Raw genomic sequence first — 26,146 nt, 5'->3', positions numbered from 1 at the left:
GGAATGGGGAACAACGCGTGAAAATGTGGGCTTTACGGGAGAAGTACAAGAGGCAAATGCACGGAACCCCCACACGCGCGCCTACAACACGTATTCATGGAATCGAACAGGGGAAACGCGTGCGCCAAAAAAGATGCGCTAATCCGGAAACACGTACACCAGCAGGAAGCAGGCATACGCAGATCCGCGCAGCATAAAAGTGTACGCAAACAACAAACAAGCTCAGACGCTACGATGAATATACTGTTCCTCGCAGCAGCGGTCGTGGGACACCGCAGGAGGAGGAGGATAGTCAGGGCCAGAATTTTTACACCCAGGACCAGCCTTTTTGGGATGCCTGATGACCAGGTGTATGGGAGGTACAGGTTTCCACCTCAGGTAATACTCGACCTGGAGAGTGAGTGGGAGGATGACCTCACATCACCCACCCTGTGCTCCCAAGCACTGAGCCCCTTGGAAAAGGTGCTCTTGGCCACTGGTTCATTTCAGAGGACAAGTGCCATAGTGGGGGGGTGTCACAGGCCACCCAGTCACGCTGCCTACAACAGGTGTTGGCCATCATAACTGCACGCCCATCAGGCACATATACCTGCCCAGAACACCTGCAGAAAGGCAGGCTGCCGCCCAGGATTTTTACGGGGTGGCACACTTCCCCAAAGTGCTAGGTGCCATTCATTGCACCCATGTGGCTCTACGTGCTCCCAGGGCAACTGAACACATCTATAGAAACCGCAAGCACTGGCATTCCATCAACGTGCAGGTAGTATGTGATTCCAAGGGAATCATCACCTCAGTATATGCCAACTATCCAGGGTCCACCCATGACAGTTTCATTTACAGAATGTCAACCCTAAACCAGGACCTAGAAGCTGGGCGGCATGGCGATACATGGCTGCTTGGTGTGTATAAACGCCTCTGCACATGCATGCATGTCAGATACTGAGTAATGTCACAACCCCACTAATGATACCCATCATCACCTCCCCAGGGGACAGTGCCTACCCTCTGAGCACCCACCTGATGACGCCAATTCAGAACCCCACCGCACCACCCGAGGTAAGATACGACACAGCCCATATTGCAACCCAGGGCATAGTGGAGCGCACATTCGGAGTTCTCAAGTCACGCTTTCGCTCCCTTGACCGCTCTGGTGGGTAGCTATTATACGCGCCCCCAGTAGTGTGCAGGATCATAGTGGCAGCATGTGTCCTGCACAACGTTGCAACCCGCCGGGGCCTGCTGGTGGACATGGTGGTGCCCCCACATCCCCAACCACATGCACGGCTGCTTCGCATGGGAGGGGAAAGGGCACGTGGTGAGGCATCCCGTATGCAGCTGGTGGCTAATTACTTCACCTACAATCACACCCCTGTGGAGTGCACATAGCCCTGATACATACCAGCTGACAATCAATGATGGGGACATAAGGGACAGTCAACTGTCACAACCATACCAGCCTGAGATTGGTCACCTGAAAGTGTTACATTGTGTGCATCCCTACCTACCTAAAGACAACCAATGGTGAGTCACAAAAAGACACACATTTATGCTGCATGAATGACTACCCCCTTGCAAAATAGAACATGAAAACAGTGCCATGTCACCCAACCCTTCCCCATCTCCGCTACCCAACACAACATGGCATGTCATGCAATGTGAAAGCAAACAAAGGAATGCACAATACATGACACAAGTGTCACAAAGTGCACTGTCCCAAATGGAAACAGGCCACAGACAATATGCTCCCAGTAATCAATAACAAACAGCACACATGACCAAATACTTACCAGCAACACAATACAGCAACACAGTATGAAACATTGCCAAAATATGACAGAACCAAATCAAAGTAGTGCAAGTTTTACAACCTGAATGAGCCAGCACATCCACCCCTTCCAACTGCAGAGTGTTGACGTCAGGCAAATGTGTCAGTGTACTGCATACAACATGAACTGCTTCCGTAACCGCCAAAGGCGGAGTTACCAACACTGACATCCCCATAGAGGGTTCTACCCCTGGTGCAGGTGGGTTGAACAGGACAGAATCCCTGCCAGAAACACTCACCTGCGACAGCACATAAGTCTCATCATCCAATTCAGCACCTGAATCATAGAGGTCTGGGGAGGTGCAACCAGAGACACCCCTGGACAGTATGGTCTGCAATAAGATTGGGTTTTCACCCACCACCACACCACGTCCTCCATTGATGCCCAGTCGTGCGTGAGATTCCTCCTGGGTCTGCACCATCTCCTCAACCTCAACAGCATCAATTGCGTCATCACCTGCAAAAACATGAAAGACAACAAATGGAAACAGGCATGAGCACCATAGCACACACATAGGCCTGACAAGCCAGAGATCCAGTACATGATTTACACATGTCTCACATGACAATAACCCTGGCATGCATGCACTGTCAATGAGTTGGAAGGGGAGGCAAAAAGCAGACAATGAGGACACCAAGATGGAAAAGCAACACATTTGCTGCATGCTGGGTAGCACTGGCATCACACATTAGCCTGTGAGTGGCATGTACACTACACATACATGACACATGCCAGCACACAGATGGCATGTAGCCTAGCCATGGTACATTTGACAAGCACAGCCATATGTCAGTGAATGAGTACTGTCATCCATCCATGTGAGAAGGACATGATGAGATGAAAAATGCTAAATAGTGTGACAAAAATACGCATGTGCCACATACTGCAACACATCCAGTGTACAATAATACAGTGATCGCAGGCAGATGTACACATCAATGGTTGGTCACTCCAACATGACAGGAAACATCTATCATGTTCCACATTCAAACAGGCCCCAAAAATTAATGTGAGCAGGCCAATACTCAATCAGCCTGAATGGTCTAATCATTCACATAACAAGGCAACAAATGTGGGCCAATGTGTGGTGTAATCAATGACAGAAGCATGTCACATATGTGGCATTAGGGCTGAAAAATGTGTTGCAAAAATGGGAGAATTGAAACAATCAGCCTGAATGAACACTGAAAAATTCAGAACAATGTTGTAGCAAGATGACAGTTCAAGGGCAACTGAAGTAATGTGGTGCTAATTGTCTACTGTTCGCAGAAGGGATACTGTCATACCCAAATCCAAGGCCGGTGAATGTTTTGGAAGAAGCACATGGGTGACCCATACCACTCAGGAGTACACACCCTCACCTGGCACTCAATCAGAACCCGTCACCCAAACAACATACACATGGATTACACACACATGCATGGGCACTCACCGGACAATGCGTCGTAATATGGTAGGTCTCCCACACCTTGGATCTGTTCCTCTATGACAAAGGTTCCAGCAACAGACTCATGTTCATTGAATTGGTTGTCCTCTGGTGGAGACCCACCACCAGTCACCTGAGTAGAGGCATGATTTGAGGCCAGCTTGTTCTTTGCTCTGCGTTTCAGGTCATTCCACCACTTGTAGCAATCATCAGCTGTGCGCCTCACAAATCCAAGGGCACAAATGTGGTCTGCGATGGTCTACCAGTGTGCCCTACGTTGACCAGGTGTGGTCTTGCACCCTGCAGTCACCACCATTTCGCGGCTATGTGCCGACACATAGGCGACAAGTGCATCAAGTTCGGCGTCATTAAAGCTAGGCTTCCTCGACATGCCGGAGTGTGTAGCCATGTCTGGGGTCTCAGCCTGTAGTGCCAGAGCACCCTTCTTCTTCTTTTTCAAAGAATGATCATATGTCTTGGTACAGGCATTGGCTGCAGGGTGACGTTGGCAGGGCCAATATCGGTTTGATGGACCTGGACCGACACTGTCCCGGCTGGGAGACTCAGAGCTGGGGTGGATAGAGCTGCGGCTGCCCCTGCAGCCTCCCCACCCTGCCTACTTGGGGCAGCAGATGACATTGCTGCCTCAGATCCACGTGGCCTGGTGACAGCAAATTGCACTGCCACACGTGGCTTAGACTTGCTGACCTGGAAGTCAGCCTGGGAGTCATACTGTGCCGGTTCAGGTGCCAAAATGGGCCGGTCCAACAAGGGCTGAGCTGGGATGTGTCAGCTACGTTTCTCACAACCATGGGGGGGCATGGGTGTCCCTGATTGGTCCTCCACACACAGGGGTCTAGGGGAACCCTGCAAATCCTGGCCACATCCCCTACCGCGCCCACCAGGCCCACCTTTTGGAGGTCGGCCACCTTTGCCTCCCTTACTGCTTGGTCGCCTCCCAACCAAGGCACTGATGTTGTTGTGCGTATAGGAGTTGGAGTAAACAATTGTCCTGGCCAATTGGGGTGAAAGGGGTAGGGTACTAGATGGAATTTGTACCCTAGTGCTCTGGCAAGGCTGTATGTGACCCCTGGGGGAAGATGATGGGTCACGCAACACACAGGCACCCCAAAAACAAAAGCACACATGCACGCAACCCCTGGTAGACCATGTGTGTGGAAAAATAAACCCGCACTACGCTGTGGCACCCATTAACACAAAAATAAGCGTACGCGTGATACACGCAGCCTACAATGACCTCTGAAAGGGTACGCGACACACGGGGGCAACCACAGTTGGAAAATAAATGTGCGAATTACCGTCTGCCTTGAAAAAGAACGTCAAAAAGACACGCGTGTGCGCATAGGCAACAACCCCGCCAAAAGAAGAAAAGAACGTAGTCTGAGGAAACAGGGAGTACAAACTGGAAACGTTGTGAAGTAATCGCATGTGAACAGACAAGAAGTACAAGATTCACCTGCTCGCTCTCCACAAAAAGCACATACAAAGAAATAGCATGATACTCTTACCTATTAAGCAGTTTTCTCACGTGCTGATTCACTATGCACCCGTGTTGTGGGCAACGCCTGTGCGTCTAACGTTACTGACGCGCTTGCGCGCTAAGCGCCTGTCCTCGAATTACACGCTGACGTGCAATTTTTTCACATGCCAAATCACTCCGTATCAAGCTGGCCACGCGAATACACACGGAAGACCATGCTCCTGCCCAAAAGGCCATTTTCCTGCCCCCCAGAGCCCCAAGCACGCTCCCACCTGCCATCTGCTGCTGCCTGACTGCCTGCTGCCCATTTGCCCTGGTATTTGCTGCCTGCACGTCAGCCAGGGGTGCAGTTGCTGTGAACACCCCTGCTGGAACTGAAGACTCCCGACTGGGATGCCATCGCTCCACAGCCCAGCCCCAGGCCCCAGTTGCCCACCCACACCTGTCTCTGGGGTTGCCATGTCGGGCACAAAACCATCTGACACCACTGGCAACCCCGAGCCAGAGAGGCAGAGGGCCACCAGCTCCAGTGCCAGGGAAGTTGGTGTCCTGGTGGAGCAAGTCCTGGGGCAATATGATGCCCTCTTTGGAAGTTTGCGCGCCGACATTGAAGGACGGACCGGGATCTGGATGGACATCGTGACTACCATCAACGAGGAGGGGGTGGCAGTCCGCGGCGTCAAACATGTCCGGAAGCGCTGGGAGAACTTCAGGTCCAGGACCCTTAACAAAGCCCAGCGCCTCTTGAAGGCAGCGGATGCCAAGGGGCGCGGGGGCCACCTGTCGGACCACCAAATGAGGGTCCTGGAACACACACGCCCAGCGCTCCATGTCCAGGTCCTTGAGAGGCAGACCCGTCTGGAGTCGAGCGGTAAGTGTACATGCATACTGATTGGACGCTGTGCGTGTTGTGGTGTGCCAGTAGTGTGCAAGTTGCACATGTGTTTTTGTAGGGCCATGTATGGATGTGTATGTACAGGGGTGTGAGGCTGCCACTTGTGAGTCCTCTCATGTGTGAGACACATGGATGGTGTGTGTGTTGGTAAGCATGCAGGCCGAATGCAGGTGTGGGAGCACGCATGTTTGAATTACTGTGTATGTACGTTGGCATGGTTGTGGTGTCACACATGGATGGTGGTTCCAGCTGCATGTATCTGTACTGTGTACATGTGCATGTGTGTGCATTTGACAAGTGTGCAACTGTGATGCAACATGGATGCATGTGACACTGACATGTAGAAGGCTGAATGGCAGATGTGACATGGATGGCGATCTCATCACTGCGACAGTTGGTGGAGATGTACACTTGCATGTAAGTGTGGTGGCCTGTGTGCATGTTTTGTGCACTACCCGTGTTTCATGTGACATCAGGCTCACCTTCGGCTGCTCGTGCTGTTGTTTGTGTATGGATGGTGCTGCCTGGTGGAATTATGCTGTTGAATTGCTCATGTGTGTGAGTTGAAATGACATGTGTGTTGGGGAGTGTGATGCCATGTCTGAAGTTTGACACTGACACTCATGTACAACTGTCATGTGTGTATCAGTCCATTGTCCAGTGCCCTGATGCCTGTGTTCTATCCCTCCCTGTCTGCAGCGTCAAGTGATGAAGAGGGCGGAGAGGGTGCTGTGGAGCAGAGCGGCAGGGATCGCACCACCAGCCGGAGACGCAAGGCCCGGCTCCCCTCCCAGGTTGCCTTCTTGTCGGGGGGTGAGGAGTCTGGTGCCGTGTCCCAGGCCGCAGCTGCCGAGGGTAGGTCCAAGAGGCGGAGGTTGGAGGTGGACTCCTTGGCAGCAGAAGGGGCAGCTGAGACCCCACAGGGTCTGATGGAGGAAGAAGGCACAGAGTCATCCAGGTTGCTGGGGGGTTTGGTGGAGGAGGAGGCCGTGGAAGGGACACCCACGGGGTCTGGAGGTGGGGATTCCAGTGGAAGCTAGTGGTGCAGTGCAGGGGCAGGGACAGGAGGCAGCACAGGCCACCGCGGAGGTGCCTGTGTGTAATACTGTCCCCGATCCTGTGACTGCATCATCCCGCACCAGCAGGGATGCCTACGTCGAGACCTGTTTTCAGGGAGCGGATCCGCTTACAACAACTGGCCTTCCTCTCCCTGCGGACGTGGCTATCCAGGACCGGGTTCAGCCTGTCCTGAGTGGGAGGGCGTTGCGTCAACGGGGATGCGAGGTGACCTGCAGTGTTTTCGTGAAGACACTGCACGTCATCTCGAATGCCTCATTGACCGCGTTGACCTACTGGGACTGGTCACCAGGGCTGGATTCCTCCGTTTGCTCGACCTTGTTACGACCCCCTCCTCACCTGAACACCTTACGTGCCAGTTGTCCTCCATGCCATCTTCCCACCCATCTAACATCTGGGTACTCTGTGGAGCTGCCTCTGACCCAGCGTCCAGGCTGGTGGGGGACACATCCCTGCCACATTCGGGAGTCGGACGTCCAGCAGGGGTGGCCACCACGACAACTGCACCCCAGCCAGATGAGGACGTGCAGGCAGCAAGAGCAAGGGCACAGGCACAGGCACAGCAGCAGCAGCAACAAGGTGGGAGCCATGATGGCTTGAGGCCATGGACATTGGAGGGGCAGGCATAGACCAGAGGGCAGGAGGACCCAGGATTCCAAGTGTCTTCCGTGTGGCAGCGGTTGGGCCACGCCATAGATGCGGAGCGGCAGCGGGCGGAAGAGGCACGGCTCACAATGGTCAGGGCGGAGAACTCCATGCGGAGGGCACTGAGGCGGGCCGAGTGCCTCGAGGCAATAGGCAGGGAGTTGGAGGTCAACATGTCATCGTCCCTGCGAACCCTCGGAGCCATGGAAGAGGACCGCCTCCAGGACATTGAGCGGGAGTTCGAGGATGCCCTGGCCCGGGACATCGAAAAGTGAGCCTTCGAACTAGCCCGCTGCCATTGTAAATAGTTTTTAGTGTTAGGTTTCATTTTCATTTTCCTTTGAGTTGGGGTGATTGGACTATGCCCCACACATTTGAATATAGTTTTTTTCTTAGGTAGTTTCTTAGGTAGGTTTCATTTATTTTGTTGGGCTCATGGACTCTTGACAATGGATTGTACATAGTTGGACAATGGATTTATTTGAACTTTTCATTAGGATTTGAACATGGATTAATGGATTTTTCTTTTTGACAATGGATTGTACATAGTTGGACAATGGATTAATTTGAACGTTTTCTTTGGATTTCACCATGGATGAATGGAATTTTCTTTTTACGTTTCCTTTGGATTTGCTTTGGTGGAGGGAGAGTTTGGACTATTTTTCTTTTGGATTTCTTTGGATTGGTTATACTTTTCATTTACTCATCTTTTGGACATGCTTTTCATTTCATGTTTGCTATTTTTTTATGCTTTCATTTCATTGCTTTATTTTTGTCCATAATATATTTTTATATTTTACTTCCATGTGTGTGATTCGCTCATTGGGTTCATGCATGTGAAAATGTGGGTTTACGCAATCAATGCCAACGAGTGTGTGTTTGTGTGACGGACATGTGTTGATGAACATAATTGACTTTTGGTTTGTGTCTTGAGATAGGCATGTCAGTGTGAGGTGGATTGGGAAATCATTGCGTCTCAAGACTGGGGTGGCGTGCTGTAGTATTTTGGTGTAGAAGTTGGCCATGATTGTGCATCTTTATGTCATGTAGGGGGGGGACATGAGTGGGGGCCTGATGGCAGGTGCCCCTCACTGCTGGGGGGTGGGGGTGCAGGGGGACATGAGTGGGGGCCTGCTGGCATGTGCCCCTCACTGCTGGGGGGTGGGGGTGCAGGGGGACATGAGTGGGGGTCTGCTGGCAAGTGCCCCTCACTGGTGGGGGGTGGGGGTGCAGGGGGACATGAGTGGGACATGAGTGCGGGCCTGCTGGCAGGTGCCCCCACTGCTGGGGGGTGGGGGTGCAGGGGGACATGAGTGGGACATGAATGGGGGCCTGCTGGCAGGTACCCCTCACTGCTGGGGGGTGGGGGTGCAGGGGGACATGAGTGGGACATGAATGGGGGCCTGCTGGCAGGTGCCCCTTACTGCTGGGGGGTGGGGGTGCAGGGGGATATAAGTGGGGGCCTGCTGGCAGGTGTCCCTCACTGCTGGGGGGTGGGGGTACAGGGGGACATGAGTGGGACATGAGTGGGGGCCTGCTGACAGGTGCCCCTCACTGCTGGGGGGTGGGGGTGAAGGGGGACATAAGTGGGACATGAATGGGGGCCTGCTGGCAGGTGCCCATCACTGCTGGGGGGTGAGAGTGCAGGGGGACATGAGTGGGACATGAATGGGGGCCTGCTGGCAGGTGTCCCTCACTGCTGGTTGGTGGGGGTGCAGGGGGACATGAGTGGGGGCCTGCTGGCAGGTGCCCCTCACTGCTGGGGGGTGGTGGTGCAGGGGGACATGAGTGGGACATGAGTGGGGGCCTGCTGGCAGGTGCCCCTCACTGCTGGGGGATGGGGTGCAGGGGGGCATGAGTGGGACATGAATGGGGGCCTGCTGGCAGGTGCCCCTCACTGCTGGGGGGTGGGGGTGCAGGGGGACATGAGTGGGACATGAATGGGTGCCTGCTGGCAGGTGCCCCTCACTGCTGGGGGGTGGGGGTGCAGGGGGACATGAGTGGGGACCTGCTGGCAGGTGCCCCTCACTGCCGGGGGGTGGGGACTCAGGGGGACATGAGTGGGACATGAGTGGGAGCCTGATGGCAGGTGCCCCTCACTGCTGGGAGGTGGGGGTGCAGGGGGACATGAATGGGGGCCTGCTGGCAGGTGTCCCTCACTGCTGGGGGGTGGGGGTGCAGGGGGACATGAGTGGGACATGAATGGGGGCCTGCTGGCTGGTGCCTCTACTGCTGGGGGGTGGGAGTGCAGGGGGACATGAGTGGGACATGAATGGGGGCCTGCTGGCAGGTGCCCCTCACTGCTGGGGGGTGGGGGTGCAGGGGGACATGAGTGGGACATGAATGGGGTCCTGCTGGCAGGTGCCCCTCACTGCTGGGGGGTGGGGGTACAGGGGGATATAAGTGGGGGCCTGCTGGCAGGTGTCCCTCACTGCTGGGGGGTGGGGCTGCAGGGGGACATGAGTGGGACATAAGTGGCGGCCTGCTAGCAGGTGCCCCTCACTGCTGGGGGGTGGGGCCTCAGGGGGACATGAGTGGGACATGAATGGGGCCTGCTGGCAGGTGCCCCTCACTGCTGGGGGGTGGGGGTGCAGGGGGACATTAGTGGGACATGAATGGGGGCCTGCTGGCAGGTGCCCCTCACTGCTGGTGGGTGGGGGTGCAGGGGGACATGAGTGGGGGCCTGCTGGTAGGTGCCCCTCACTGCTGGGGGTGGGGGTACAGGGGGACATGAGTGGGACATGAATGGGGGCCTGCAGGCAGGTGCCCCTCACTGCTGGGGGGTGGAGTGCAGGGGGACATGTGTGGGACATGAATGGGGGCCTGCTGGCAGGTGCCCCTCACTGCTGGGGGGTGGGGGTGCAGGGGGACATGAGTGGGGGCCTGCTGGCAGGTGCCCCTCACTGCTGGGGTGTGGGTGTGCAGGGGGGCATGAGTGGAGACGTGCTGGCAGGTGCCCCTCACTGCTGGGGGGTGGGGGTGCAGGGGGACATGAATGGGGCCTGCTGGCAGGTGTCCCTCACTGCTGGGCGGTGGGGACACAGGGGGACATGAGTGGGACATGAGTGGGGGCCTGCTGGCAGGTGCCCCTCACTGCTGGGGGATGGGGTGCAGGGGGGCATGAGTGGGACATGAATGGGGGCCTGCTGGCAGGTGCCCCTCACTGCTGGGGGGTGGGGGTGCAGGGGGACATGAGTGGGACATGAATGGGGGCCTGCTGGCAGGTGCCCCTCACTGCTGGGGGGTGGGAGTGCAGGGGGGCATGAGTGGGACATGAATGGGGCCTGCTGGCAGGTGCCCCTCACTGCTGGTTGGTGTGGGTGCAGGGGGACATGAGTGGGGGCCTGCTGGCAGGTGCCCCTCACTGCTGGGGGGTGGGGGTGCAGGGGGACATGAGTGGGACATGAGTGGGGGCCTGCTGGCAGGTGCCCCTCACTGCTGGGGGATGGTGTGCAGGGGGGCATGAGTGGGACATGAATGGGGGCCTGCTGGCAGGTGCCCCTCACTGCTGGGGGTGGGTGTGCAGGGGGACATGAGTGGGACATGAATGGGGGCCTGCTGGCAGGTGCCCCTCACTGCTGGGGGGTGGGGGTGCAGGGGGACATGAGTGGGGGCCTGCTGGCAGGTGCCCCTCACTGCCGGGGGGTGGGGACGCAGGGGGACATGAATGGGGGCCTGCTGGCAGGTGTCCCTCACTGCTGGGTGGTGGGGACACAGGGGGACATGAGTGGGACATGAGTGGGGGCCTGCTGGCAGGTGCCCCTCACTGCTGGGGGATGGGGTGCAGGGGGGCATGAGTGGGACATGAATGGGGGCCTGCTGGCAGGTGCCCCTCACTGCTGGGGGGTGGGGGTGCAGGGGGTCATGAGTGGGACATGAATGGGGGCCTGCTGGCAGGTGCCCCTCACTGCTGGGGGGTGGGGGTGCAGGGGGATATAAGTGGGGGCCTGCAGGCAGGTATCCCTCACTGCTGGGGGGTGGGGGTGCAGGGGGACATGAGTGGGACATAAGTGGGGGCCTGCTGGCAGGTGCCCCTCACTACTGGGGGGTGGGGGCTCAGGGGGACATGAGTGGGCCATGAATGGAGCCTGCTGGCAGGTGTCCCTCACTGCTGGGGGGGTGGGGGTGCAGGGGGACATGAGTGGGACATGAATGGGGGCCTGCTGGCAGGTGCCCCTCACTGCTGGTGAGTGGGGGTGCAGGGGGACATGAATGGGGGCCTGCTGGCAGGTGCCCCTCACTGCTGGGGGATGGGGGGGCAGGCGGACATGAGTGGGACACGAGTGGGGCCTGCTGGCAGATGCCCCTCACTGCTGGGGGTGGGGGTGCAGGGGGACATGAGTGGGACATGAATGGGGGCCTGCTGGCAGGTGCCCCTCACTGCTGGGGGGTGGGGGTGCAGGGGGACATGGGTGGGACATGAATGGGGGCCTGCTGGCAGGTGCCCCTCACTGCTGGGGGGTGGGGGCGCAGGGGGACATGAGTGGGGGCCTGCTGGCAGGTGCCCCTCACTGCTGGGGTGTGGGTGTGCAGGGGGGCATGAGTGGAGGCCTGCTGGCAGGTGCCCCTCACTGCTGGGGGGTGGGGACACAGGGGGACATGAGTGGGGGCCTGCTGGCAGGTGCCCCTCACTGCTGGGGGATGGGGTGCAGGGGGACATGAGTGGGACATGAATGGGGGCCTGCTGGCAGGTGCCCCTCACTGCTGGGGGGTGCGGGTGCAGGGGGACATGAGTTGGTGATCACTAGTGCAAGGTGACATGTGGCCTGGCTTGGGGGCATGCCCATGGTGGATGGGCTGCCTGCGGGACAATGACCAGGGGTGCAGGGTAGTCCCCTGTGGTGTGGGCTGCCTGCAGGGCCCATGTAGGGGGTAGAGGGCACACCTGAGAGGACCAATTCACATGTGGGACTCCCCGCACACCCCACTGGATACACGTACCCCGCTCTGACAGCAAAATTGCATGTGAAACTTCCTGCGCACCCCCGAAATACACGTACCCCGCCCGCACAGGGCCAATCGCGTGTGAAACTTCCCGCGCACCCCCGAAATACACGTACCCCGCTCACACAGGGCCAATCGCGTGTGAAAGATCCCACGCACCCCCGAAATACACGTACCCCACTCGCACAGGGCCAATCGCGTGTGAAACTTCCTGCGCACCCCCGAAATACACGTACCCCGCTCGCACAGGGCCAATCGCGTGTGAAACTTCCCATGCACCCCCAAAAAACACATACCCCACTCGCACAGGGCCAATCATGTGTGAAACTTCCCACGCACCCCCGAAATACATGTACCCCGCTTGCACAGGGCCAATCGCATGTGAAACCTCCCGTGAACCCCCGTAATACACGTACCCCGCTCGCACAGGGCCAATCGCATGTGAAACTTCCCACTCACCCCCGAAATTCACTTATCACCATGCACAGGGCCTACCGCGTGTGAAACTCCCCCTGTACCCCCCAAATACACGTAGCCTGCTCGCACAGGCCCAATCGCGTGTGAAACTCCCCGTGAACTCCAGTAATTGCTGTGTAGCGGCCCTGTAAGTTGATCCAGGGTTAGCGCAGCCCTTTGCGCTGGATTGGGGATTTTGATGGCTTTGGCTTCTCCTTGCGCGAGGGGCGTTCTGGGGGGCGTAACTGGCGCTGCGGGATGTTCTCTGTGCCAGGGCTCTTTTTGCCTTGGGAATTCCATGAATACGCGGTGTGCCAGAATGCTGTTTAGCGCACACAGCTGGCGCACGCTGGCACACGATCCCTCTCTGCGTTGCTCACGTGCGCTGCCTCTGCACTGAAATCTATGAATTACCCCCTTAATTTTTCCAAGAGTTCAGCTGTAGTGACAAAAACACAGCTCATTCAGTATTCCTGCTTACTTGGCGTGGCCCCACCCTGCCTGATGTAATACATGGAGCGCCAGGTGTGTAACGGTCAGACATTGCTATTACTCCAGTCTGACAGGCCACTTTATAGTCCTTGGTCTCCTTTCTCATTCCTTCTTGATTGCAAAACAGTGGAAGCTGCATCTTTTTAGTTGATTTCGATTTCTCCACCTACACATCCCAGATCCCCATTTCAACATGCAAAGAAATGTTACTCTTGTTCTTCCTGTGCCCTTTCATTTTATTTGATTTGTGTGTTTGTTGCTCTATTATCTTATTTCCTTTACCTCTCCTTCTTTTACTTCTATTCAGTGTTAGAAATTCAGGCGAGTGGACAAGAATGCCATTGTATCATTATAGATGCAAGATAATCTAGCCAATCGGGAGAATTCTTCAGTTGTTGACAATGAAAGAGGCGTATTGTCTATGTAAGGAGGTTCTCTAACTTCCACAAAGTCAATTGAGGTATAAAGGATTTGATCATTTTTTTGCTGGTGATATAGCCGGTGACAGAGCCCCCGTAGCCTAGCAAGTATTTCATCCTGCTTTGTCCTTCCAAATGCCCATTAACACCATATAGGCCAGAAGTTATCTTTTAATTCCTTCCAGTGGGGTAATAATGGTGTTAGAAACAACATCTTTCAAGGCACTGAAGTTAGAGGCACTGTTCTCCAACTCTTTAGTAACCTCCAACAAAATTGATCAGTGGACATTTTCTATAGGCGCGTTATGAATGCCATATCATATAATATCATATCATAAACTCATCCTTCAGCAGTTCAAAAACATTCATAATGGAATTAAGGGCGGAATTGAGTGCTTATAAGGTTACATTGCTTGTTTCGCCCCTTGGCGTCATCTGGAGTGAGTAGACAAAAGGACTAATAGAAAGTGACAGATATGTACCAACTTCCTGATGTTCTGACTCGACTGAAGCAGAAATGGCTAGAGTGACGGACAATGGGCTCAATGTGAGGTAACTCTCTGGGTCATTAACATACAAGAGTTCTGCTTGTTTAGCATGTTGAATGGATAACTCGCTCACCAAGAAGGGGCCCTAGGCACAGTCACAAGGCTTAGTTGGAAAGACTTCTCCTAAATCCCCCGAGTGGGAATGTTTTGAGGTAGGCGTTAACGGAGGAGTTCAGGAGATGAAAAAAAATACAGAAGAAGTTCGTAATCATCCTAGGGTTTTTCTTTTTCTCTCTCTACATCTTCGGACACAGATGAGGAGGATGGCAAAATGATTATCAAGGGAAGTATCTAGACAAGAATTCCTTGGCCAAGGTGGCAGCCCACATGACAGGATGTATTGGTTTACACCTAGAAGCAACTTCATTTACTATTATGCAGGGCCACCATCCGTGTCAACACTCCAAAGCCAGGTTGCAAATAGAGGAGCTTGTAAGGTTTTAAGCAGTGTCATCCAGAGATGAATGGGCTTTCTGCAGTGTTAGTTGGAGAAATCATTTACAGTTCCTTTGCCTTAATGCCAGTAAGACTGAGATTCTCCTCATCGGCACACCCACTCCCTCGTTTCCTTTAGCTCTCGGGCCGGCCTCTCTTGGCCCTCTTCCTGATCCCACATGCAAGGTTAAAAAACTTGGGGTAATCGTTGACTCCACACTCTCTTTCTCCCCTCATAGCTCTGACATCTCTAAGAAGTCACACTACCAGCTGCACCTCCTCAGAGGTATTCTTCTTTTCCTCTCCTTCCCCCAGAAGCTTACTGTCTCCAGAGCTCTGGTTCTCTCCAGGTTGGATAACTGCAAGAGCCTCTTTCTAAATCTGTCTGCTTCTACTGTACGCCCTCTGCAACTCATCCAGAACAGGGCTCCAAGACGTGTCCTTGGCCTCAAGCCCAGGGATCGTATCTCTCCAGGACTGAAATCTCTACACTGGCTCCCAGTGGCTGTGAGGATAAAGTTCAAAACCCTCTGCATTGTCCACAAGGCCTTCTGGGGCCTCAATACCTTCAAATCTCTCCTCCTAAATATCTTCCTTCTCAAGCTCTTTGCTCATCTGCCTCAAACCCCCTCAGGGCCAGTAGATCTCTAAGCAACAAGTTGGTGGTAGATCTCTCTCCTCGGCTGGGGCCTCCCTCTGGAACAGCCTCCCTAAAACTTGAAGAGAACCATCTGCGGTTAAGGAAGCACCTCAAAAGCTTCCTCTTTGCTTCTGCTTTCTCCCCTCCTCTCCCCTGCTAAATTCCTGGCTGAACTACACTGGTTACCTGGCCACCCTTTGATCTCGAGCCCAGGCCCCCTCCCCGCCAGTTACACATCTGCACTGCCTCCCTGGCAACCCCCGCACTTGACACCCAATGTCTGCACTTACACTTGCACTTGCCACCAGCTGGCCCTACTTCTCATAGTTTGTATTTATTTTTTCCCATGTTCTGCACTGTCCCCACCAAATCCCACTCTTCACTTTTCCCTTTTCCCCCTTCCCCTGCACTTGCTCGATCTGACTGACACTTGGCCTAGTAGGATCATTATCTCTGTCTTCCATCTGTTCCCCCTCCCCTGCTGCGTCGCACCTTGAAACACTTGTGTATAGGCACGTTATAAATGCCTTATCTCATAACATAAGGAGCCACTGTTGTGGACGTCAAGTCTGGTGCAGGGCCACAAGGTCTTGTGTATAACTACGAGGCCTCCCCATGTCTTGTTTGGCCAGTCTCTGATTTGGATGCTGTAGCTGTTGGGGACTGGGATGTCTAGGATGTGGGTGGAGGTGGGTGTCAGCCAGTTCTCAGTGATGAAGATGACATCAAGGTTGTGTGTAGTGATGAGGTCGACAATGTCTGATGCATGGGTAATAGCTTGGTGGACGTTGGCGAGCATCAACTTCCGTGTTGTGGGCGGTGAGGGGGTGTTGATGGGCTTAAGGCTGATGTGGATGAGTTTGCTGCATTGCGGAGTCCATGCCTTAGAGGAGGGGTGATGTTGATGATGTTGGCATTGCCTGGTGATGGTTGGGATAGCCTGTGGGGACCAAGGGAGAAAACACATGTCAGCGCATGCTTATCTGTCGTTTCGGGACATGGGTCCTCCCAGTCCGAAAAGGTCCAAACAGGAATTGCCCTCATATTCATCTGCCCTGCACTTTGGATTCCCGGGCGAGAGACACCCTTGATCTAAGAGTTAAGAGCAGAAAGGAAGAGGCAAGGTCAAGAAGTTGGCTGGGGATTAGGCCAGGTGAGCTAGAACCACTTGCACCTGCTCACCAACTGCAAAGGAAAAGAAACATAAAATGTGTTAGTGACTTCATCAAGTCATACCACTGCTTTGTTATTACTGTACAGTGCCTAGATTACAGAAATCAGGTGGTTAGGTGCATTTCTTTTCCTCAAGACATGCCAAAGGCTTTCGCGGGGAATGCCATCAAAGGCAGTTTTGAGGTTCAAAAATGCTGCATACAATTTAATTCTGTTTAGCACTGTATATTTTTGACCAGCAAAACAATCTGAATCTTTGGTCCACTGTACTTTTGTGTTTCTGGAAACCAGCCTGGAAATCGCTAATAATGCTGTTCTTCGTAGTCCAGGATTGCAGACGCGACAGTATGCCGTTAGCAACTATTTTACCTGAACGACCTATCAGCGCAATAGGCCTTTAGTTCACTGGTGAGTCCTTTCCTCCTTTCTTATATATTGGGAATAAGAGATCAATTCACACACTTGAAAATACAGACAAGTGTTGCTACTGTAAAGAAAATAAGGAAACCTTATTCCATTTAATGGTAGAATGCGCAGATCTGAAAATAATTATAACACACATTCTGAGTAGATTTTTCACAATGGGAAGGACAGACCTGGCACAAGAAGTATGGTATAGGCTAAGTGGAGTTAATGAGGTTTTCTTAACTGCAGAGGTAATAATGCTGGGCGAGCTTGGTTTTAGTCGAATTAGTCCCTATTTAAAGATTCTTATTTTTTGGGGGGGATTTGTAAAATGGTGTTGAACTATGAAAGTGTGAGGTGCTAGTAACATGTATTTTAGGTAGAAATTAATGATGATGAAATTATTTTTAGTATAATCTTGTGTTAAAATGATGAAAGTATTTTATCTGTTTTAAAATGACACAATTGTTTATTATTCATGTTTTAATCTTGGTTGTAATACATGTGTAAATGTTCACATTTTTGACATAAACACAATACAAATATATATATACCTATGGTTCTGTGGCGGTCCCAGCATAGAGTTTACAAGAATGATTTTAATGCAGGAGCCAATTTTACTACCTTTATTTGGATATTTAAAGTTTAGCTCTGATTTATGTTTATTCAAATGTTATTTTTAATTATGGATAATACCTGCACTATGCACTTTATTAATCTATTACCAGGATTACATTTGCACTAAGCACTTTACGAACCTATTCTGAGCTAGATTTTTTCATCTCTTGAATATTTTTCTCTTTTCTACACATAGAGAAAACTGCTCTTTAAAATGGCCATGCTTAACGAAGCACTATGCATTGATCAACTTGTTATTAACCGTATGTATTTTTGTGACCCATGTACTATTTATCAGCACTATGCACTTTATGGCAAAAAGTTTACATAATTGTTTTTTCCACTACGGGCAACATGCCGCCTAAATTGTAAGAAACCCATTGCCATTCCAGCAGAGATATTTGGGGGTCACATTGTGTTTTCTTCTGTCCTGGCTTTAGTTCATCAGCAGTTAGTATTTCTAAGCATTGGCAATAGCCGTTACAAAATGGCAACCATGTCTACTAACTGTGAGGTACCGAGCACAGGCAGCAATGAAAACTGAAAAGGGACAAACACAGACTGTAGAACCATAGAGTTGGGAATTCGTGGGAATATATACACAATGGGCCTCATTACACGGTAGGCGGTAGGGACATACCGTTACCGGTAAGGGATTACCGATATCGGTAAATCCCCTCCCCAATCACGACCCGGACATACCGCTATTAGCGGCACCGCAAAGTACGGTGGCACTATTAGCGGCAAGTCCGTGAGCGCGCGGCCCCTCAGACCGGAAATAGCGGCATAGCGCTAATATCACGGCATCACGAGCCATGCGTACATGGCAATACCGGCATGTACTAGACCCAAAGAACCCTTACCGGCAAGGCGCTAATACCGGCATCGCGAACCACACGTTAAAAGAGCACAGCAGAGTTCCAACCTGCCACAGGTGGACAAAATCAGCACAGGTGGAGGCAATGGAGACTGGCAGCACAAAAGAGCACACCACACCCCTCCCCACACCCATTCCCACACCAAGATGGATGCAATACTAGCAGCATTACATGGGCTAGAGGACATGATTGCTGTGCAGCAGCTACAACAACAGGCAGCACAGAGGAGACGCAGGAGGAGGAGGAGGAGGGCAAGACAGGCGCAGCAAGCACCACCAGTGCACCTAGTGATACCACAGAGGCAGCCACCAATTCCCAGGATCAGAGCCAGTCCAGTCAACCTAATCCCTGAGCAGATACACACCCTGTACCGTCTGGACTGGGATACCATCACCACCATAGTAGACATGATATACAACGACATTGTGAGTCTCATTGACATCCGTACTGCCATCCCCCCTCTACTGAAGGTAGTAACAGTGCTCCACTTCTTGGCCACAGGCACCTACCAGCATACGGTAGGTCAGATGCATGGCATATCACAACCAGTATTCTCACGCACACTGAACCAGGTGCTCGATGCCCTCCTGCAGCACACAAGTCAACACATATACATGCCACGGACTGCCCAGGAGATCTCCAACACCAAAGTAGGCTTCCATACACTGGCAGGCATCCCAAGTTGCATTGGGGCCATCGACTGTACCCATGTAGAACTGGTGGTCCCACATGCCAATGAGGTAGTGTACCGTAACAGAAAGCAATACCACTCCATCAACGTCCAAATGGTATGTGACTCCAATAAGATCATCACACATTGCTGTGCCCGATATCCCGGTTCAACCCATGATGCAATGGTCCTGCGGAACTCGACAATACCACGATACATGGAGCGACATGCTGGACAACGTTCGTGGCTACTTGGTGAGTAGCAGGCCAACCACATGTCAGTGTGATGTGGATTGTGAGTGGGGGGGGGAGATGCATACTCCAACTGGCCGTGAATGGGGGGGGGGGATGCATACTCCAACTGGGCGTGAATGGGGGGGGAGATGCATACTCCAACTGGGCGTGAATGGGGGGGGGGAGATGCATACTCCAACTGGGCGTGAACTTGTGTCATGAGAAGAATGGACATACATATTTGCATCACTGTACAGTGAGGCAGCCCACAATGGACCAGAGACAAAACCACATGCCGGAAGTGAGTGCCACGGCAAACATATCAATCCATTACGCCAAACAGGCCATTCAAAACAACATGCACACCGCACAACACACCATTCCCCCATTACACAAATCAGCAACATGCATATCAAAATCACAACTGAAATGTACGCTGAACTACATCAGAAATGGTCCGCGCACATGAGTGCATACAAATGGATCCCCTGTAGCCATTGTGGTGAGGCACACCCGTACCCCACCACAGAATTGCCATCAAACAGCATGGGGACATCAACTAAGGAATGGCAGTGTACTAGCAGTGTGGCACTAACGTTGCCAGGGCCAGGAAACACAAATCACTTAAACTCTGGCGGGACATGGCAATCCCTGCTGTATGCATGCATGGTGCATGTCCACTTGCAAGGACCACCTCACCTTCCCACATTGCAGTTACCCTGATTGCCATGCGTGCTTGGATCAGTGGATGTCGTTGAATATGCAATGTTTGTTTGTGTGACATGTGCACGCTCCACATTATGTAGACACTTACACATACCCATTGTTGCACCCATGCAGGTGATGCAGGTTATCCCCTGAAGAGGTGGCTCCTTACCCCTGTGCGGAACCCACAGAACAGGCACGAAGAGGACTACAATCATGCACACACCCGTACCCGCGTGGTGATCGAGCAGACATTCGGCCTATTGAAGGAACGCTTCCGGTGCCTCAGCAGGTCGGGCGGGGCACTCCTGTACGGGCATGAGAAGGTGGCCAAGATCACCATGGCATGTGTCATGCTTCACAATATGTGTATCAGACGGAATGTGCCAATGCCCCCTGACATAGAACTGCGACCACCGTCTGAGGATGATGACGGGGATGAGGATGGAGGAGAGGGGGCTGCAGGTCATGCAGGTGGCGATGCCCATGAGGGACGTGCTGTGCGGCAGCACCTGATAGACCATTGTTTCTGATGCACATGGATTAGGAGGGTGCAATTGGTGTTCAGCTCAGGGCACGGGGTGTATGGAGGACATAATCACAGTGCACCCTTCAACAATAAAACACACATACACAATTATCAATGTCCAGTCATGTGATTATCCATGCCATTACGTCTGTATTGAGCATTATGACATTCAAACGTGCATGTACCCTCCACCCAAAACACCCTCACCCCCCTCCCCCCACAACTCCCCCAAACACCCTCACCCCCCTCCCCCCACAACTCCCCCAAACACCCTCACCCCCCTCCCCCCACAACTCCCCCAAACACCCTCACCCCCCTTCCCCCACAACTCCACCGAACATGGTGTGCACATCAGTGCTGCATTAATTCCCAAGTGTCAACAGGGACAGGCTGGCCCTACTTCCCTCCTCCACTACCACCATTGGGGGGTTGTGAGTCTGACCGCCGCAAGGACCGGCTGGACCTGCGCAGGATGGTTGTCTGGTCGGAGCTAGTAGACGAGGGCGTGGCTGGTTGATCTGCTCCCTGTGAGTGACGCATGCTCTCCATCGCCTCAGCAATGCGCGTTAGGACCTGCCTCACAGCGGCCATCTCCTCACATAGGCGCGTCGTGTTGCTGTCCATGGCAGCTTTCATGTCCCTTGACAACCCCTGGATCTCCTCCCTGGTCGAGGCAGCCTCGCTCACTTGCCGGGCAACCAGGGCATTGAGCTCCTCCTGGCGCTGGCGTATCAGGCTCATGGTGTCGTCTGCGGCCCTGCCCCTGTTACTCCTCGGCGCAGCTTGCTGCATGTGGCCGCCATCAGGTGAGCTCGCCACGGGACTGAATGACCCATCCATTGCATCTCCGGCATGCACCTCATGGATGTTGCCATTGGATGTGTTGCATGGGCTGTGGAGTGGGGACAGCTGGGGGCTGGGTGTACGCTGCCCTTCCGGTGTCGGACATGGGTCGTCCACATCACTCATAGGTGCCGTGGCTGCTGCTTCCCCAACGGAGCTATTGGCTGCGGACGGCGTGCCTTCTGGCACTGGCTCCTGAGTGGTGGGGGTGGGTGGTGGGGGTGCTGCCACAGTGTCGGATGGCATTTCGACCCTTGGTGTGGTCGTTGCGTGGGTGGCTTTTGTACGCTGGGCCACTCCAGATATCCCAGTGCCCTTCGATGTATTGGGCCTGGTGCCTGCATCCTTTCCCTTGGCCTGCTTTTTGGGTGGTGGGGCCTGCGTTGCAGCGTCCAGCTCCTCACTGTCAGATTGTGACCCTGTGGGGGAGCAAGACAGGGATAACATCAGTGATGGGTCAACGTGCATCATGCATATGTTGTTGTTGCTGCAGTTCTTTGGATTTGGACATCTACTTTGGGCCTGCAGGTTGTTGGCCAGATGGGTGGGTCATCCGGACATGTGTCAGGGTGACACGTGTGTGAGGTGCTGCATGCATGTGGTTGTGTGGGGATGTGCAGGGCATATATGCAGGGTTGTGTACATGTGTGTGTGATGACCCCATCCATTAGCTGATTCCCATTTCACATTTAGGGGAGGGACTCATGCTTGGCATTGCTGTGTCTTGCGTGGTCACTCACCTCCGTCTGACGTTGTTGCCACACCACACTCCATTCGGCCCACTCCCTCGATGGATTCTATGCCAATGGTGCTGGCACATGTCTCCTCCCACTCCTGCATCTTCATCGGGGATCCACCTCCGCCTCCTGTGCCCATGGCCAGATTCCTGTTGGCCGATAAAATGCTGCGTACACGGAGGCGCAGATCATCCCACCGCTTGCGCACGTCCTTTACGGTGCGGGGGGTGGAGCCCACCGCACTGACTTTCTGGGCAACCTCAGCCCAGATTTCCTTTTTTCTCAGGAGTGCCGGGCGCCGCATGTCGCTAGCGAACACTACCTCTGCATTTGCAGCCAGGGTGTCTGCCAGCATTTTCAATTCCTCGTTTGAGAAGCGTTCTATGCGCTGGCGCGCATCGGCTTTCTTTAGGGCCTTGGGCATTGTTTGTTCTTCTGGGATGTGGTTTTGCCAGTCGTGGTGTTGCTGCAGGTCCTGAGTGCAGGGGATGGCAATGGATTGTGTTTTTAAAGATGGCCGCCGGGCTCTTTCCCGTTCCGGTGCGATGACGCTATTTCCGGTTCCGGTGTTTTACGGTGACCGCTAATAGCAGTGACCGCTAATAGCAGTGACCGCTAACAGCGGTGGCCGCTAATAGCGTGCAGCATGAGGGCGGAGGTGCTATCAGCACTTTGGTCGGAGCCGGTAAGGTGCTTTTCCGCCATGGCGGTGGGGTCATTTACCGTCATGGCCCTATGCGCGTGTCCGCTAACTCGTAATGTGACGCTATTAGCGGTCTCCTACGATGGCGGACACGCTAATGGCGCCATGACGGTAAATCACATTTTTTAGCGCCTACCGTGTAATGAGGCCCAATGTCTTAGAGCACTCACTTGTACGTGAACAAGCAGCAAGTAGGCTGTGAAACGCGTTGTACCGTGTTTTTTCTAAATTTTTGGCTGATGCCTTAATAAAACTGTTTTTTTAAAAGATAGAACTATTGTCTTTTAATCAAGGACGAAGTCCCTATCCTGGGGAGTACCTCACTGTCCGGAGTGCCATCCTCCTTAGGGGAAAAGAAGGAGTAATTTTCCCCTTTCTTTGCAATATATATATATATATATATTCAGTAAAAAATCTTAAAATCTTTGTTAAAGGGACGTTATGGTTAAGTTTCACTACTAAAAACCTATGAAATTCAGTAAAAGAACTTTGTTAAATGGACGTTATGGTTAAGTTGCGCTACTAAAAACCTATGAAATTCAGTGAAAAAACTTTGTTAAAGGGACGTTATGGTTCAAAGTAAAACTGAAAAATCCCTGAAATTCGGCAGTTATGGTAAGATAAGCAACCATAGCTCGCGCCACCGTGCACTGCTAACACTAACACACAGGACATCAAAGATGACATCACAAATGTCATGGAAATTATAATGTCAACGGACATAAGGAGGGAACACTTTCAACCTGACAACGAACAATACAAACAGCGTTCTCAGAACACCCCGATTTTGTTTAATTGCAAACATTACCTCCACGTCCACTCTTCCTCATCCCAGTACTTACTTCATGAGGCCCCTGCCTCCGACACAGAACCTTCTTCTATTTCTTTAAATTCCAATCACTCCTCCCCCACATCCACATCACTCAGTTTCATATTACCAAGCCGGAGCATGGGACCTTCCCTGTAGGGAGGGTGAGGAGGGTAGTCAGTACTGTGATGAGGAAGAGTAGGACTAGGAGTAGTGAAGATTACCGGTAAGTAATCAGAGCATTTCAGGACACCACGAGTGTTCTTAGCACACATTCAACTTGCCAGAGTACAATACGGACAGCGTCCTCAGGACATCCGCATTTTGTTTATGTACGAACATTTAAGGACACCGCAAATGTTCTTAGCTCAATTTTAGCTTGCTTGCGAACAAAAAGGACACATACTCTGTCCTCAGAACACCCCACCATTTAGTTTATATAGAACATTTCAGAACAGCCATGTTGTCCGCAGACAAATAGAACACAACAAAAGTGTCTAGCATATAAAAAAAAACAGAACATTGAACCTATCTCATACTCCCCCACCCTCCCCAAACATTCTTACACACCAACACACTCCACTAAATACAATTCTTAATCCAGGTTTCACTGCGCTGTCCGCGGTTGTCCACAAATGCAAGATGGCAGGTGCCACAGAAAATCTGACGCGCTTCACACACCACGCTGTCCAATCAGCGAACACGTCGCATGTCCGCGGACATCACACAAGCCGCTCGGCCAATCAGGGCACTGTCCACGGAGCGAACCAGGAAGTCCGTCCGCGGAGCGAACAGAGATATCACTAATTTTTTTGCCTTACATTTTGGTCATTTAAAAAAAAACTACTGGACGGATTTACACCAAATTTGCAAAAGCACGCTTTCGGGTCCAAGCCCCCGCTCCTGCCGCAAATTTGGTGTAAATCCGTCCAGCGGTTTGGGCTGTAGGCATGCGCAAAGTTTTTTCCCATTATGTCTATGGGAAAAAACAAAAGTTTTGGGACCCCCCCTATAACTTTGCCCCCCCTGGACCAAACCTCTGGTTTGGAGCGTGGGGCGCGTCAGATTTTTGGTGGCGCCCGCCATCTTGCATTCGCGGACGATCGCGGACAGCGAGGTGAAACTTGGTTTAAAAATTGTATTTAGTGAGTGTGTTGGTGTGTAAGAGTGTTTGGGGAGGGTGGGGGAGTATGAGATAGGTGCAATGTTGTATATTTTTTTATGTGCTAGACGCTTTTGTTGTGTTCGATTTGTCTGCGGACAACACGGCTGTTCTGAAATGTTCGTAAATAAACAGAATGGAATCGGTGTCAAGTTGAAAGTGTTCTAAGAAGGCGCGTGGGGTCCTGGAATGTTTGCAGGGGGTGTCCTGAAGACGTTGTCTGTATTGTTCGTTGTCAAGCTGAAAGTATTCTAAGAACACTCGCGGTGTCCTGAAATGTTCGTACATAAAGAAAATGGGGGTGTCCTGATGACGCTGTCCGTATCGTCCTCTGGCAAGTTGAATGTGTTCTAGGAACTTCCTTGTGTCCGCGGACATTAAAATGGTTCCAATGCTTGAATCTATGGGTGTGACATGCAGCGGTGGTTGCGGCCAGGGTATAGAATGTTGGGTGCATGGCCATTTGGCCATGCACCCAAGACTCTATGACCTGGCCACAAGCACTGCAGCATATCACACTCATAGTGGCTTATAACTTTGGGTCAAAAACAAATTTATAAGGGACAATGTTATAAGCCAGTATGGGTGTGATATGCTGCGATGGTTGTATTTATCATGTTATACTTACTATTTGGTTTAGTAACAGGAGTCCATGTTTTTCTTGTTCATTTCTGTGATGAAAGAAAATAGCATGTTAGTATTAGTATTTTATAAAGAGTTATTACATTGTACAATCACAATTTTTCTTTTTTTTTACCCTCATATTTAGTAGATGACAAATTAGAGTACTGTGCAATTTGCTCAGTTTCTGTGTTTGTTGCTAAAATCATTGGGTCTGTGGGAGAAAAAAAATCCATGTTGGATTAAAAAAAAACCTTTTTCTGTTATGCTACAGTTTATTTGTTTGTTTGTTTTCAGTGTTTACTTGTTGTTTCTGGGTAATGCTTTATACATTGGATTGTTCCAGTTTTTGGGAGCAGTAAGATATTAGGTATTTGTTTGGATATTTCAAAAAAATCACGCAGCCTAGCGCACACGCGAAAAGTACAGCAAAGTACTGTTGGCTGTGTTGGCTTTTGACTGCTGCTGGAATCTGAGCCTTTCAACTTTATTTGTGCTTTCAAAGCGTTCAGTACGATCGAGTGCTTTCATTTCATTTGGCACTGGAGGACGTCTTTAACAGAGACACCTGGTCTGCCTGGACTTCTACAAAGGGAAAAGGAGGTGTGTTTTGGTTGATGAACCTGCCCCCTGACCTATGACGCCTTGCCTGCCCTTTAAAAATCACGCAGCCTAGCGCACACGCGCTGCGCACCCGCGAAAAGTACAGCAAAGTACTGTTGGCTGTGTTGGCTTTTGACTGCTGCTGGAATCTGAG

This window comes from Ambystoma mexicanum, chromosome 12 (genome assembly GCF_040938575.1).
Source record: "Ambystoma mexicanum isolate Mex_15411 chromosome 12, UKY_AmexF1_1, whole genome shotgun sequence".
Taxonomy (NCBI): domain Eukaryota; kingdom Metazoa; phylum Chordata; class Amphibia; order Caudata; family Ambystomatidae; genus Ambystoma; species Ambystoma mexicanum.
The sequence above is the reverse complement of the archived record's forward strand: the minus strand, read 5'-3'. Positions refer to the sequence as shown.